The sequence below is a fragment of the Hesperophylax consimilis genome, chromosome 15 (genome assembly GCF_061612785.1).
Source record: "Hesperophylax consimilis isolate HC1 chromosome 15, BYU_Hcon_1.0, whole genome shotgun sequence".
NCBI lineage: Eukaryota > Metazoa > Arthropoda > Insecta > Trichoptera > Limnephilidae > Hesperophylax > Hesperophylax consimilis.
This window is the reverse complement of record NC_142850.1, coordinates 31,790,234-31,805,955: the sequence shown is the minus strand read 5'-3', so window position 1 is coordinate 31,805,955 and position 15,722 is coordinate 31,790,234.

The following is a 15,722-nucleotide window of genomic DNA, read 5'->3' as shown; positions in this document are numbered from 1 at the left end:
GACATTTCCAGTGTCCGACGGGACATTTTTTCTGTCCGATAGGACATTTGCAGTGTCCGACGGGACATTTCTTCTGTCCCATAGGACATTTTCAGTGTCCGACGGGACATTTCCTCTGCCCGATAGGATATGTGCAGTGTCCGACGGGACTTTTCTAATGTCCAATAGGCCATTTCTAATATCCAATAGTCCAATAGAATAATGTCCCAATGCCCTGCGTGTGGCACTTAGTTGGGCTTGAGCCTGGTTTAAGTGATACTAAAAACAGTTAAATATGTTTTTGGCAAGAATTTTTCCTTGTCAAAACTTACTTTTTTTACTGGCGGACCTGCCGCTTGGAAATATAACTACAGCGGAATTTCTTCGGTGAGTTATGAGAGGTTCCAGATTTGGTCGCCGTGGGGTAGCAGGTAAATTTTGTAATGGTATTTCAGTATGAATTCGGGTCTTAATTTTTAAGTCTTAATTTGTAGGGTCCGGTCGCCTGCAAGATGAAATGAACCTTACGGTCGGTTGAAATTGAGGGGCAGAGTGGTCGTTTTTCGCCTGCAGACCCCCGGTTTTTTTTTTCGCGCAAAGGCAGTGCGAAATTTATCCAAAACATACGATTTGAATTCGACAAATCAGAGGGACGAAAACGTACAGAAGTATAATAATGCTATCAGATTAAAAAAATCCTTGTTTTGTAAAATACATTTCATCGGCTAGATGCATCTACTATGATAATTGGAATATGCAGGTAAAAAGGCCAAAGACACTAAAAGTATCGCTGACCTTTTTGCTGATTTTTTTAAAAGCGTTTATGAATGTGAGACACCAGTTTCTGCTAGTACAGTATCAAATTTTACTACTGATCATAATCTTAATTTATCTTTTATCCACATAGAATATAATGATATATTGACTGAACTAAAATTACTAGATCAAAGCAAAAGTGGTGGACCAGATAAAATACCTCCTGTATTTTTGAATAATTGTGCTACCAATCTGGCGTATCCTTTATATTTGCTGTTTAATCAGTCTTTACGAACAGGATGTTTTCCTACTAAATGGAAATTCAGCTTTCTTACACCTATTTTTAAAAAAGGCGATAAACACGAGGTGATTAATTACAGACCGGTGTGCCTTTTATCAACAATTCCTAAAGTTTTTGAAAAAATTCTTCTTAAAAAAGTTATTTTCCGATTAAACCACGTCATTTCTCCTAAGCAACATGGTTTCTCTACTGGAAAATCTACCCTTACTAACTTGTTAACCTATCAAAACTATATATCTGATTCCATGTCTAGTAAATGTCAAGTTGACTCTATTTATACCGATTTTAGCAAGGCGTTCGATAAAGTCAATCATGAGTTATTGCTGAATAAACTCCATAAATTCGGTATAGGTGGTTCACTATATAAGTGGTTTAATAGTTACTTGACCGACAGATTACTGGCTGTTAAAATTGATGGCACATTTTCATATAAATTCACTGCTACGAGTGGTGTTCCCCAGGGATCACACTTAGGACCAATCCTGTTTTTATTATTTGTCAATGATGTATTGTATATTTTCAATGATGTTCAAGTGTTAATGTTTGCAGACGACCTGAAATTATTCAAAGCAATCAGAAACATTAACGATTGCCATATATTGTCAAATAACTTGTCAAGATTAATTATATGGTGTCGTGATAACCGCTTGCAACTTAACATAAGCAAATGTCAAATTATGAGGTTTCATCGAATAAAGTATCCAATATTTTTTGATTATTCCATTAACAACATGTCGTTAGTATCTGTCTCGGAAATTAATGACTTAGGTATTTGGTTTGACACGAAACTTAACTTAACTTTATCAAGCATATTGAAATAATAACCAATAAAGCTTTGAAAATGTTGGGATTTATTTTAAGGGTATCTAGTGATTTCAATAAGGTAAATACTTTAAAAACATTATATATGTCACTAGTAAGGAGTCATGTAGAATACAATTCCACGGTTTGGTCCCCAAATTATGAGGTTCATTCACATGCGATTGAAAGAATCCAAAATAAATTTTTAAGATATGTAAATTTCAAAATGGGCATTCCTAGAGAAAACCTAAATTACGATAACTTACTTTGTTCATTAAATTTAATAAAATTATCTGATCGCAGAATTATTTCCGATTTAACCTGTTTGTATAAAATCATTAATTCAATGTTTGATACCCCTGATTTATTATATGTAATCTCTTTTCATACTCCAAGCAGGTCGGTTCCAAGACAGTACCTACCATATTATTGTAGCAATTCTATGTCAACGTCCCAATATCATACTCCTATGCGACGGATTCAACAGCTAGGAAACAAATATTCAGATGTTGTTGATATATTTAGTACATCAATTTCAATATATAAGCATACCCTATTGAAGTTTTTTTTTTCATCGAGTAGTGGAATATTTGAATAAAGGTATTTAATTTGATTTGACTAACATATAATAATTTTGTCAACTGAAATAGAAAAAAATATTTTGGATTTTTTATATGTTGTGCCTGCATTCTGTGTAGATCAAATCAAGTTGAGTGATGTTTTGACTTTATATTTATTTTTCTGCAATTGTTTTAATAGTCGTTTCCTGCACTATTTTCATGTATAATTTCGTAAATATTTTTTATATATATGTATGTAAAAGCCTTAATAGGCGTGAAATAAAATAAATAAATAAATAAATAAATAAATAAATAATAATAACATTGTGGTGTATGATTTTTGATTTTCCTGGCAAAAGTATTATAGTTATTTGTTTTTGGGGTATTATGCCGTGTTGCGCTACCTCCTTCTTTAGCCAACGTTTCGGACAGCATTGCAGTGTCCATCATCAGGACAGATGTGTAACATCATCGTCAAGGCAGATGGCTAAAGAAGGAGGTAGCGCAACACGGCATACTACCCCAAAAACAAATCACTATAATAATAATAATGTGTTTATTCCGAAATTTCGGTAGGTTTGTGCGATCCAACGCATCCCACACGGAGAAAAATGAATACTGCCAATTTATTCAAATCCAGTCAAAAACGTGACAGCATACCATTTCCTAATAAACAATTAGAACTTATATAATATTGGAACACGAGTTCCACTAACTTGTGAAAATCAAATTTCGAACCGGTTAACGTTCCGCTATTTTAAATTGGAAAATAACACGAAAATAATGATATTGCCATGATTCTACTAACTTTACCGTAAATCATGATTTGTTATGAATAAAGAACGTTTTTTTAATATAATGTAAATGAAGCAAGAACAGATAACGTTTAAAAGAGAGTTGTGTGACTATATGTCCTCTCACGCGACGTGGTTAGTTAGTTTAGTTAACTTTATTTTTTAAATTCGTTGTTTATCATTTCATAATTCTATTTATTACTATACATGTACTCAGATTACTTATTATTATTAACTGGTTCTATCTACACAATTTACTTCTTATTATGATATTTTCTTTTAATTATTTATTTATCATTATCCACTTAATTTACATATTATTATCTGCTTAATATACATATAATTATCTACCTAATTTAAATATAATTATTACATTAATTTACATATTTTTATTTACCTTATTTACGTTCTTTTATCTATTTATTTTATATATGTTATCTACTTCATTTAAATATTATTATACACTTAATTTACATATTATTATCTACTTAATTTACATATAATCTTCTACTTATTTTACACATTTTTATGTGCCTAATGTACACATTATTGTCTACTTAATTTACATATATTATATGTGACTAATTTGCATATTCTTATCTTCTTAATTTACTTATTATTAAATGATTTATTTACTTATTATTGTATAATTAATTATCTACTTAAATGACATATTTTTACCTATCTAATTTACATATTCTTGAATACTTAATTTACATATTATTATCTACTTAATTTATTTACTTAATTATGTATATACTTAATTATTTTCTTGTGAAAATTTCACGGTATTAATTTTCATTCGCTCATTCGTATTTTTCGTCAATTATTAATAATTATTCATATTATCCCTCTTGTCATTGTCACTGTGGTCACTGATCACCCCATTATTGTGGCTGACAAGCCACCACAGGTACTTTGTAATACTTATTTAGTTTCCTGTAGAATATTATAGTTGCCAATTACAAAGTACTGCCCAGCTGTTATTTTAGTTTTAATAACTATATTTAGTGTTTATTTTGTTGTTTTACATTTATAATATTAGTTAAGTTTATATGCATTTTTTACTTCTATAATTGTAAGGCTGTACTTAACATCTCAACACAGGAATGCCGTAGTGATGTAAGCGGCTTAGAATTTTATTGAATTACATTATTTTTTTCATAAATAAAGAAAATAGTATTACACATAGAAAACATCACATGTACACTACGTATATTATATACGTAGTATTTTTTTTGTTTTTGCTGTAGACCGTAAACAAACAGATATTCTGATTTACGGAGATAAACAAATAAATATACACCTTTAGTTAATCACCTTGCTATCCGTGTTAGAACTAACTACCAACGAGTATTCTAAATATTATGATTTTGAACATAATCATCGCACAAATATAATATAATACTAGCTGAGCATTGATTAGCTGAGCCAACTAATTAAATATAATACTAGCTGAGCATTGATTAGCTGAGCCAACAAATTAAATATAATACTAGCTGAGCATTGATTAGCTGAGCCAACAAATTAAATATAACACTAGCTGAGCATTGAAAAGCTGAGCCAACAAATTAAATATAATAATAGCTTAGCTTTTCTTACAAAATATATTATTATGTTGCTCATATGAAGCACATATTTTGTTACTTCACATTATAAAAATAGTAAGAGATTAGAGGTCGACGGGTAAGACTCTCGACTAGCAAGCGGGAGGTCGCGGGTTCAAATCATTAATTCAAATTCAAATTTAAAAAAATAATAATTTAATGTAATAAATAGTATATTTGCGCCACGTTCAAGAGAGGTAGATACTCTCAGTATCGCCCTGGTATAAGACCACCATTCAGAATTGAATGTTTGCTTGAAATGGTTTTGGCCCTGTTCAATGACCAGATCTGAATAATCAGGCACTTTCCTACCTTCCTCTAGCCCATCTCCTTCCCCTCCCCGCTACATTCAGCCTCACAACATACCCCAAATCGGAGATACCACAATCTCACTAGCTCCAGACGGTTGGGAGCAGTTGGGACTCTTGTACGGTTTCACATAAAAAATATTTTAAAATATCGCCACTTTGATTTATACTGATGAAGCTACGGTTGTAGGGAAACCTATTATGCTACTTTTTTATTGAAATTATAATGTTTTTTATTCATTTTACCTTTAAGCCTATTACAGCAAGATTTAGGTGGATCTGGAAAAGTCCTAGAAGAAAAAGATTTAATTATTAAATTTTATGTATTATACCTTAACAATATTTCCTAAATACGTAGGCACATAACCAGTATTACGTAAACTTCAGGCATTTTACCGTATTTAAAAATTTTAATATGAAAGAATCTCGGCTGTATTCCAATTATCTTAACGCAAATTTGCGTTTGTGATTTTTTTATCTCGTAGATTATTCACCTCCTCCTTGTGGCTGTGCATTCGCAAGTCAAAGGAATTCAGTTGAAAAATAATGAAAAAATAACATGAAAACAGGAATAGTTAATAAGCTGGCAAAAACAGATATCGTAGACAAAGGTACCTCCCCACAAAGGATGATAATAGAAGAAGAGGATTTTTTCAATTACGCTTTACTAAAACAACACAAAAGCGTTTAGATAGTTAAATGTACTAACATAGTTCTGACCTTTTGCTCGAATAGCTGTAGTGATGATTTTTTCAAACTTGTGTTCCTGTTAATATATTTTTTTATAATACAAACTATCGCAAACACACTAGAAACAAACTAACAAACTACAAACCCGTGAAAAACCACGAGATATATATTTTTTTAAATCAATGTTTTTTTAAAACGAATTATAAATATATATATATATATATAAATATTTATTAAATTAAAAGAAAAAATTTCAACTCCAAGAACGATGGCATTAATTCATTGTATATAGATATCTATTGCAAATGCATTTTGAATTTTAGAATTTTGCGTCACATCACATCTGAAGTAGTAATGTTTATAGTAAATTGTGGTCGATTGCTCGAGCCAAATATTCTTATAATAATGTTGTCGGTTATAATTTTTTTTTAACTTAAGGTTTGGTGTTTGTTGTGTTCGTACAAATAAGTCTCCAACACATCTTGAAAGGAGTTTGTAATTAAATGGTTCTTTTAGATTAATCAGGGATTTATTATTACTCCACGTAATATAATGGTGACTCGATAGTCGACCTAACTAGAAGCTGACTAATTGGAATCTGAAACAGTGAGTTTCTCTGAGAGCCTTCCCACTGGCCCTGGCGACTACTGGCCACTGGCTCCATCTTGCGGACTTCCACGCAAGCTCTATGCACTGCCATCTGTGCGTGCATCTATAAAGCTCTTACTTCCCAACAGTGTTCAAACTCAACGATTTGTAACTTTGGCAAAAATTAAACACACAGCGTTTATTAGATCTGTAAGATTATTTTAAAGTCTTGTGGGTTGAATACCGTAATATTGTGTGTTTATTAAAGTTAAAAATTCAAAATGAAAAGTTCTTTTTTAAGTCACAATTGAATTTGCTGAGCACAAAAACTGATCACCCTTTGCAGGAAACCCAGAACGCAAATATCAATTATTAGAGTTAAATAATCAGTCTGTCAAAATCTGAGACAAGTTTACAACAATATTGTATGAAACTATCCATTCCGACAGGTTTATTAACTTTTAATGTGTTTATACGCCTGTGGCCTCAATTTCAATAGAAACATACGTTATTGTTTACCCCTTTATCAGGAATATCCGTGTCATAAACACTATTTTAAATAATTTGTTTAAAAACTAGCCCATTTAGATTAAGGAATACCCAGCTTTGTGTTTATCGCTTACTTTGCAGGTATTTTTTTACTTTCAACTGGACATGGATTGGAATCCAAGAAAATGATTGTGCCAACTTAAAATTAATGTTTTTAAAAAGAATATTTATGCGGTATTTAGTATCGCGGTAGTAGTTAAAAAAGTGGCCAAAATTTAATTAATTAAAAGGAACTTATTATTTTCTACTATTTTTCAGTTCGATATATGTTTGTATTTTGATATTAATGTAATGTAATAAAGAAATAAAAAAATTGAAAAAATAAAGCCTAAGTAGCTTAATGTTCAGAGCAGCTGACCGGCAGTCAGAAGGCCCAATTCCAGTCGGCGGCTTTTATAAGTACCTTTTAATTACTTTAATTGGGTGTTTATAAATGGGTGAATCGATAAAATATGTAAGTACAGTCTGACATTTAATAGTAGATAAAAATTGAGAGCGCTACGATCTGATGAAATATTTTGAATTATAATTGTTATTATAAACTCCAAAATGATAGGAAAATGAATGCATGTTCAGAAAAACACAATGGGCAAAAAGCATTTTTTTGGTGGCCAGAAATTTTTGGTACTTTTTGGAAGGAGATGATTCTACTTAACATTCTAAAACCATTTTATGTTTGAACTTTTTATTACTTAACAAGAGTCCCAACTGCTCCCAACCATCGGTATGTCAGACTATGACATACCAAATTCAGGTATGTTTTGAGTCTGAAGGGAATGGGGAGGGGAAGGAGACGGGATAGAGGAAGGTGGGTATGTACCTGATTATTCGGATCTAGTCACCAAACACGGCTCATTTCACGGGTCATTTCAAGCAACTTTCCAATTCTGAATAGTGGTCTTACACCAGGGAAATACTGAAAGTATCTTCCACTCTGAAACGTGCTACAAATATATTACATATTATTTTGAATTAGTAAATTGTGAAATAACACAAAATTTACTTCCGCACGCCGGGATTTGAACCCGCGCATTGATCCAAATATATAAATTTTAAAATTGTTGTGAGTTCTTTAGTTTTTCCTTTGTGCGTTGGCGTTTGTCTAAAAACTCTAAACGCAGCCGGCAAGTAAACGCATCCGCCGCCAAGAGAAACCTTAAAAAACCTCTCCCCATGAACCAAGGCACCCCTGCTACATCACCAACTTGCTAAATCGTTTTTGTGTAAAACGGTTCTTATGTGGAGCGAGCCGGCATCCGTTTTTCCTCCTTTATATAATCGAAGCGTCTTAAAGACCCACATTAATAAATACCTCTCTCCAGCCCCTACCTAAATGCTGCCCAACCAGGTGGTGACATTGTTCCCCTGCTTTTATAATGTACAGACAGGGGCGTTCTTGTGAGATGTCAAATAAAAAATAAAAATACAGTCTTTTGACGGAAAAATACAGTCGGGTTAAAACACATATTTGTAAAGGGTCAAAAACAATATTACGTAAATATATATTTTTAAAATAGCTTCAATGAGAACTTTAAAAGCGATTTCCACTGGCGGGAAGAATTTTCCGTGCAGTGCCCCCGGGCTGACACTGGTATACTTGGTGCCCACGCGGAAGACAAGATCACCTCTCGAGCGGCCGACTGTCAGACTGTACGCTGTGTCCAGTGACATCTATCTTGGTCCAAATCCCGTCTAACGTCTAACCTATATTCTGCACGTCCGCGTGGTATTTTAGGACTGCAGCAAAACTAGTGGACCCAAACTTTAAATTGTCACTATTGGATGAATGTTTTGGATGATTTGTAGTATAAAAAATCGTTGTTATAAATTTAATTTAAAACGAAATGTAGCAGTCGCTTACAGAGTTTTTTATGAAGTCATCGTTCTAGTATCGTCTGCCTTTTTCGTTTTCACGCAAGATGTGCGTGAAGGAAAATTATTCTTCGATGATGTACGTAAGACCTCTCTCTGGGACTACTACAGCTGAATTATAAATTTTATGGAATGACATTTTGCTAAATCCATTTTTTCTATATTTGACCAGAACACGTGTGCACTTAAGATTATGAACGTTAGTGCTTATCATATCATTTGAGCAAAACACGTGTGTAATTAGGATTGTGAACGTTAGAGATTATCATGTCATATCATCGATTTCCTTGAGGAAGAGAAAGTCACCGAAAACCGGCTTTTTTTCTTGCATTGTAGACAAAGGGACAGAGATAATATTGTATACGTCGATCGTTTTCTAATATCTATCTGCAAGGTTTGTAAAAACTTGTAATAAGTTTTTAAAGGATGTTTTTTAAATATAAATATCCACTTCGCTAGAATTTCTGTTTATTAAGTACTATAATAAGTGTGAAGCATGCCTCAAAATTTGCTGCGATACAAATAATTCTACCCGGAACATTTATTTCCTAAAATCTTTTCACACACAAACTAACATATTTAAAGCGAGTAGTTTGTGAGCATGAAGCAGTAAATTGTGAAACGATAAGTTCTGGCATCATCACTACTTTTAAATATTAATGTTCGAACTTTGGAAATATATTGCATGATATCGACTCCCCAAAAATGTTATGCCATCGGAAGGATTTTTATTATTCGTGATTTAACTATTAAAAATAAATCGCGGTAAGGATTTTATTATTGACAATAATTGTCTGTACGTGTAAATTTATGATCCGGTTTTGAAATCTTAACTACGCAGCAGAAAAAATGAGACAAAACGCCATAATTTTATTTTTAGTTTCTTGTTTCAAAACATCTCAGAAAGCATATTGAAGAAATCGGGTAGAATATTTTTAAATAAACCAAAGATCAATGAAAAATACGAATCCGTTGTGTTATAGCCCTTCCTATTATTGTTTCACTACAAAACTTTACCGCTCCTCTTATATATGCACGGTGTCTGAAAACTCGTAGTACAAACGGGAACCACATTTGGATTTGATTTTGTAGTACAACTTTTTTGACACGAGCTTTCGTCTTCGCGTAAATCGAGTCCAGAGTTGTAATTGTTTGGGACAAATTTAAAAAAAAATCGATAACTAGGGGGTTAATATCAAATGCTAAATATTTTTTTTAAAAGCTTTGAATCGCCGAGCCGCATCCAAAAGTTCTCTTTAACCTTGAAACCCTTAGCTCTTTAAAAAAAAAGGGAAAATTAAAAAAATAATAAAAATCGAAATGCTGATAGTGACAAAAAAAAAGTTTTTTTTAGATTCTGTATGTGATGTTTATTCACCAGTTTCCCGCTTGCACTACGATTTTCCGGACACTGTGTATATCGATATTTTTTTTTATACAATGATTTTCTTGATATTACGGGAATGCATTTGTTTAGACGAAGCTTATCCATTGAGTTTCATTAGTTCTTCGTGTTGAATTTACAGCAGCTTTTGAGATATTTACTGTAGAATCTAAGTTAATCCCAAAGCTACATTAGTGTGTGGGGGCTTAAATGGTCAACACCTCGAGAAATCTTTTACATGTAAAATTCCGTTTTATGTGGCTTTTCATTGGAAATGTGATTTTTATACTGGCCATATGGTACATTAAAAGGATTACGATTGTCGTAGTATTTACTTCAAAGATACTTTCTCTCCTTTTTCAATCCTTTATTTTTCCCAGTAAAACATATTAATAAAATATTACATTAAATTTACGTAATACCTTGTATGATGGTTTAAATAATAATTGTAAGAAATAGGATTTCACATAGGCGCTGCCTTTTTGTGGATAGTAAGAGTAATAAATATTCAATTAAGTTGAATAAAAAACATCGGTGAACGCTATATTTTTTATGACTGATATTCGAACGTAAAGAAAAAGTTCGAATGATTCACCATGTCAGTATATTTGATAGATTTGATACAGTTTCTAACGTTCAGATAATATATTATGTACGTAAAAGTATGAATACTAAGTAGGTTGCCCTAAATATTTCTACTAGAGTGGTATTGACCCAGCTTTCTTACTACATTCAGTAAAATTATTCTGAGGTTAAATTATAATAAAATTATCTTTATTACAAATTTTGAAAAAAAATTAAAATCGAGATGGGTTAAGTAAAAATTATAATATAACATTATTACGCTAAATTTATTTATTAACTACTAAAAGCAAATACGTGTTTATTTTCATCCCCTATTTAAGGTATAAATTACTATCTGCACACAGAAAAAAAAGATTTATCAACCTAACTAACTAACCTTCATGCCCTTTCCCCGCAGGGGTAGACAGAAGGAACGGACCGCCAAACAACTCGGTTTTGGCACACACTCCTTGCTAGATCGTCTCATACATACTCTTCTTTTATTCTGACTCTTGATATAGCCCGACTCAAGTATCTGATGTCTTTTTTGGGCGTCCTTGACTTCTCCTACCATTCACATTTGCGTCAAATTATCTCCTTACACTCCTTTCTTCGCTCATTTGTTCTACAAGCCCAAACCATCTAAGCGTCCCTTTCTTAATCTTACTCAGTACGCTTACTTCAGACTTGAATTTTTTGCAGACCTCCATATTTCTCACATCATCATATATGGTCTTACCATACATATGCCTCAGGGATCTCATTTATACAGCATTCAGTCCACTTTCATCCTTCTTCTGCCAGTTCCATGCCTCACTGCAATACATCAGGGTAGGTACAAACACACCATTGTGAACTGCTAGCTTCGCTGCTTTGGAATTTTTTTTTGCTAGCACCAACTGCGTTCAGTCCTTTATTAGTGGAGTTACCTGCATTTCACCTTATTTTAATATCTCTGTCAGCCTTTCCATCTCTGGTATACATACTTCCTAAATACACAATCTCATACACCTGATCCAAGTATTCCTCATTCACAAACTATATTTCAAACTGTTTTTGTACTCTCTCTTTCAAATACCATGACTTCAGACTTGCTTAAATTCATAATTAACTCATTCTTTACGCATACTTCGTTCATCCTAGACACGAGAGACTGTAGATCTTCCATTCTGTTAGCAATCAGCACCGCATCATCCCCATTCTACAGGCAACATACTTTCAGATTCTTGCATACCATGTGTATTGAATAACCACGGTAACATTACGCAGCCTTGTTTAACACCTTTTGTGATTTCAAACTACCCCGTAAAACCACCGTTCACCCTAACACATGCACCGCTTCCCTCATAGGGAGACGCAATTGCCTGAGTGAGATTCGTATTCACTCCATACTTGGACAACACCTTCCATAGCTTTTTCCTGTCGACTCGATGGTATGCTTTTTGTAGATCTAAAAAGGACCTGGTTCTGGTTTTTTGCCAGAAAATTCTCAGTGGGCATACGCAATTAGAAGATCTGGTCCATGAACCTCCTTCCAGTCATAAAAAACCCATTTATTGAAATCATGTTAAAAACGTGATTGCATCCCATTTCCTGAGAAAATATCAGTCCATTCCGGTATTAAATATGTCGGTGTCAGTATAACACATTCAAACACGTATGTTTTCTCCGTGTAATATTTATTTTTAACTCTTTTATATTCCTTTTCATCTTCATGAAATAAGTGCATGCAAATTATTTATTAATTCAGTTTTTAAATATCATATTATTTATCTAAGCCACGCAAGCAGACTTTTCATACGTATTTCGGATGGTTGTTTAGAAATAAGATGAAAATTCATGTAACTGGTCGCCCGAGACGCAACTTGCATTAAGATTGTTGTCAATGAATGAAGATGTTTAATCATTGTCAACAGACAGACGTGGACATTTGAACATGCAGCAGAACGACTTCGGTACACTGGCTCCGGCTTAAATCTAACATGTTAGCGTAGTGCAGAATAATATTAGTGTTTTTCTTCTTAATCCCTTAAGTTATGCGTTACGCTAATGGTGGTGCAATAAAATTACATAAAATAATTCTTATCCATGCTATGGCGATACTGCTGATATACAATACACTGTGGATCGATGGGGTCTTTTCACAAGCAAGAGAATTAGGGAATTACCACAGACATAGGAATTAATAGACGAGAAGATAATGGCGAGGGGTAAAATCAACTGTTGAAGAACGAAGGGAGTAAGGCTGACTGTGATTCGTCAATAAATCAATCTGACAGTAAATAGGCATCTCGCATTATAATATCACCATTTACTTCTTAAAAGTAAAACCTGCTTTTGAATGAATAGACATTTTTACATGGGAGCGCAAATTACTCGCCACGTTATGAACAAATTTGCCAAGTCCAAATTCGGCAAAAAAATTCGGTTCTATTTTCAGAGTCGAATATTTTGTTTAAGTATTTAGTTAAGACACTTTTATAAATGTTCATAATTTACTTCCCAGCAACCAACCAGCTTTGTGTTTCGCGTCCAGACGTTTCTCGATGTGATAGTATATGTTTCTAAAACTGATCTATATTATACGATGTGAATATGCTTAAAATAAAGTAAAATAATGCTTATATATGGAATGTAATACGACAATTGGGTTTATTCTCTTTTTCACATCTATTTTTACATGTTTTCATAGTACAAGTCAACATTTTGCCGTGTTATTTCGTAAAATGAACCGATGATGCCTCGACCATAGTTCGCACAAGAATGATGACGTCACGTTTTCAAATTTCACTTGAGGCCATACGCGAGCACAGCCGGCTCCAATGGAACCGGTATGGGGAGTGGGGATAATACGCTTTTAATCACTTAGGGCAGGTCTACTAATATTCATATGTCTATGGGTATTACGAAACTGCAAGAAGTTGGTGTTGGAGGGTACTGCTGGGATAATTCCTTTGCAGAACAATCAAAGGACCAGTCCCAAAACCACATAGAAGAATTCATTTCTGTGCACACGGCGAAAACTTACTAATATGAAATACTGTTAATTTTATTAATACTCTGGTCATATTATTCGTTTTCCTGTTAAAAATGGGACTGCGGACCTATAACAAATGAATTGAAAGATTACATCTCCGTGTATCAGCTAAACTCGATGGACATTATTCCGCAATATTTTAAATCTGAGTGTCTGGAACATAAGAGAAGCCCAGATTGGATAATTGAAAATTGACAAATTCACAGATTTATATTCCGCGGTCTTCTTTATATCACACATCAATCCTTCCTGTCTGAGGTATTAATTTACACCATAAATTAATCACTCACTAGATCGATATCTTCGGGATTTTTGTATGAAACAAATTGGTCATCTATTTAACCATAGATATGTCAATATGTATAGACAGTACAATTCTCATTCGGAGCCTACTTATTAGCCTAAAATATTTTTTAAATAAAAATATCAAAATATTACCTCACGACAGGAAAATGAAAAACTCAGTTACATTTTTAGCAATTTTGTTTCAGCAAGACAATAAATTATACATACAGGTTAAATCATTAATGAATAAGGTAGAACAATTGAATTTTACATAGAATGATATAATCACGATCCAGTATATTCCATAGACTTTCAGAGTTTTTCATTGGTGGATATAGTTAGGCAACAATTTGACTACGCAATTTTCAAGGTTCCAATTTTTTATCGGAGTTATTATACCCCCGATTAACACTGAACATACTATAAGTTTGAAAGGTAGTATTTGACATCTTCTTGCGGCAATTATTCCGGTCATGGTAACATTTTAGGATGACGTTGTATCGGTAGGATGAATCCAGGATTTAACACTCTGTTTGCGAATACATACCTATCTACTTCACTTCTATCTAGTTACTCCAATATAGTTCATTTCAATGATGCCTAATTATTGCTTCACCTGTCGCACTAACTAACCCCTTTAATGCGGTCTAACAACGCCATTACCTAATCGAGTAAATTCATCTGTGCCCGTAAATTTAGAATCACGTTTCTGAGCGTAAATAGCGTGTTTCGAATAACAAAACCGGTAGATATTTATTTGCTTGAATGCAACAGCAACATATTTCAAGAATCCCATTGCAATTCGAATCGTGTGTCAAAATCACCCTAATAACATAATGACTCGGTTTTAGAATCAGCCCGCCGAACCGAACCCGTACAGAGAATTGCTCCACACGTTGAAAGCTAATACGGCTGTTTTCAAACTACTGACATTTGATATTTAAATTAAATGGTACGACCAGGCCAGGTCACAGAGGACCGCAACGTTTTGCGAGAAAATAACAAATTTGAGTAACTCGAGCGGGTCGAGTTTAGCGGCTACTGTGGGGCGGCAAACTTTAACCGATGGTTCAGAGAGTAGGGGAAAGTTTTTGCTGCATCACCTAATGAAATAATCCTCCCAAAAATTTCAGGAAAATGCCGAATTTAATAGTTAGATTAAGTGCTTTTGTACTGCAATTGTCGTTTTAGGCTTACAGGAATTAGAATGCCGTCGCTGATGTTTCAGATTACAGTTATCTCTGTTGGTATTGCAGCCAGTTTCATTTAGCAAATGAGTTTTAATTGGTAAACGTTGTGGGAAATAATGACGAGTTGAAGAAGAATGCCAATGTGATGATTAGGCGTTAAAAAAAGTATCTTAAGTTGTTTTCTGTAGAAATATTTGTATTAAAAAAATTGGGCTTATTTATAAGTGAATGTTTTGTGCTTTTAAACTTTATTGTCGTCTAGGGTCAGCTGAACTACGATTCTTCGGGAAATGTGAGGCTAAAATGCTTGCACAGAGAAAAATTAATATTGCTAATTTATTTAGAATTTCTTCAAATTATTAGTAATCTGGTTAAAAACGAGAAAATAACAAGGAAATCTGTTAATTTATTAATAATTTACCGGATTAACAATAATGTGAAGAGATTCTTAATAAAT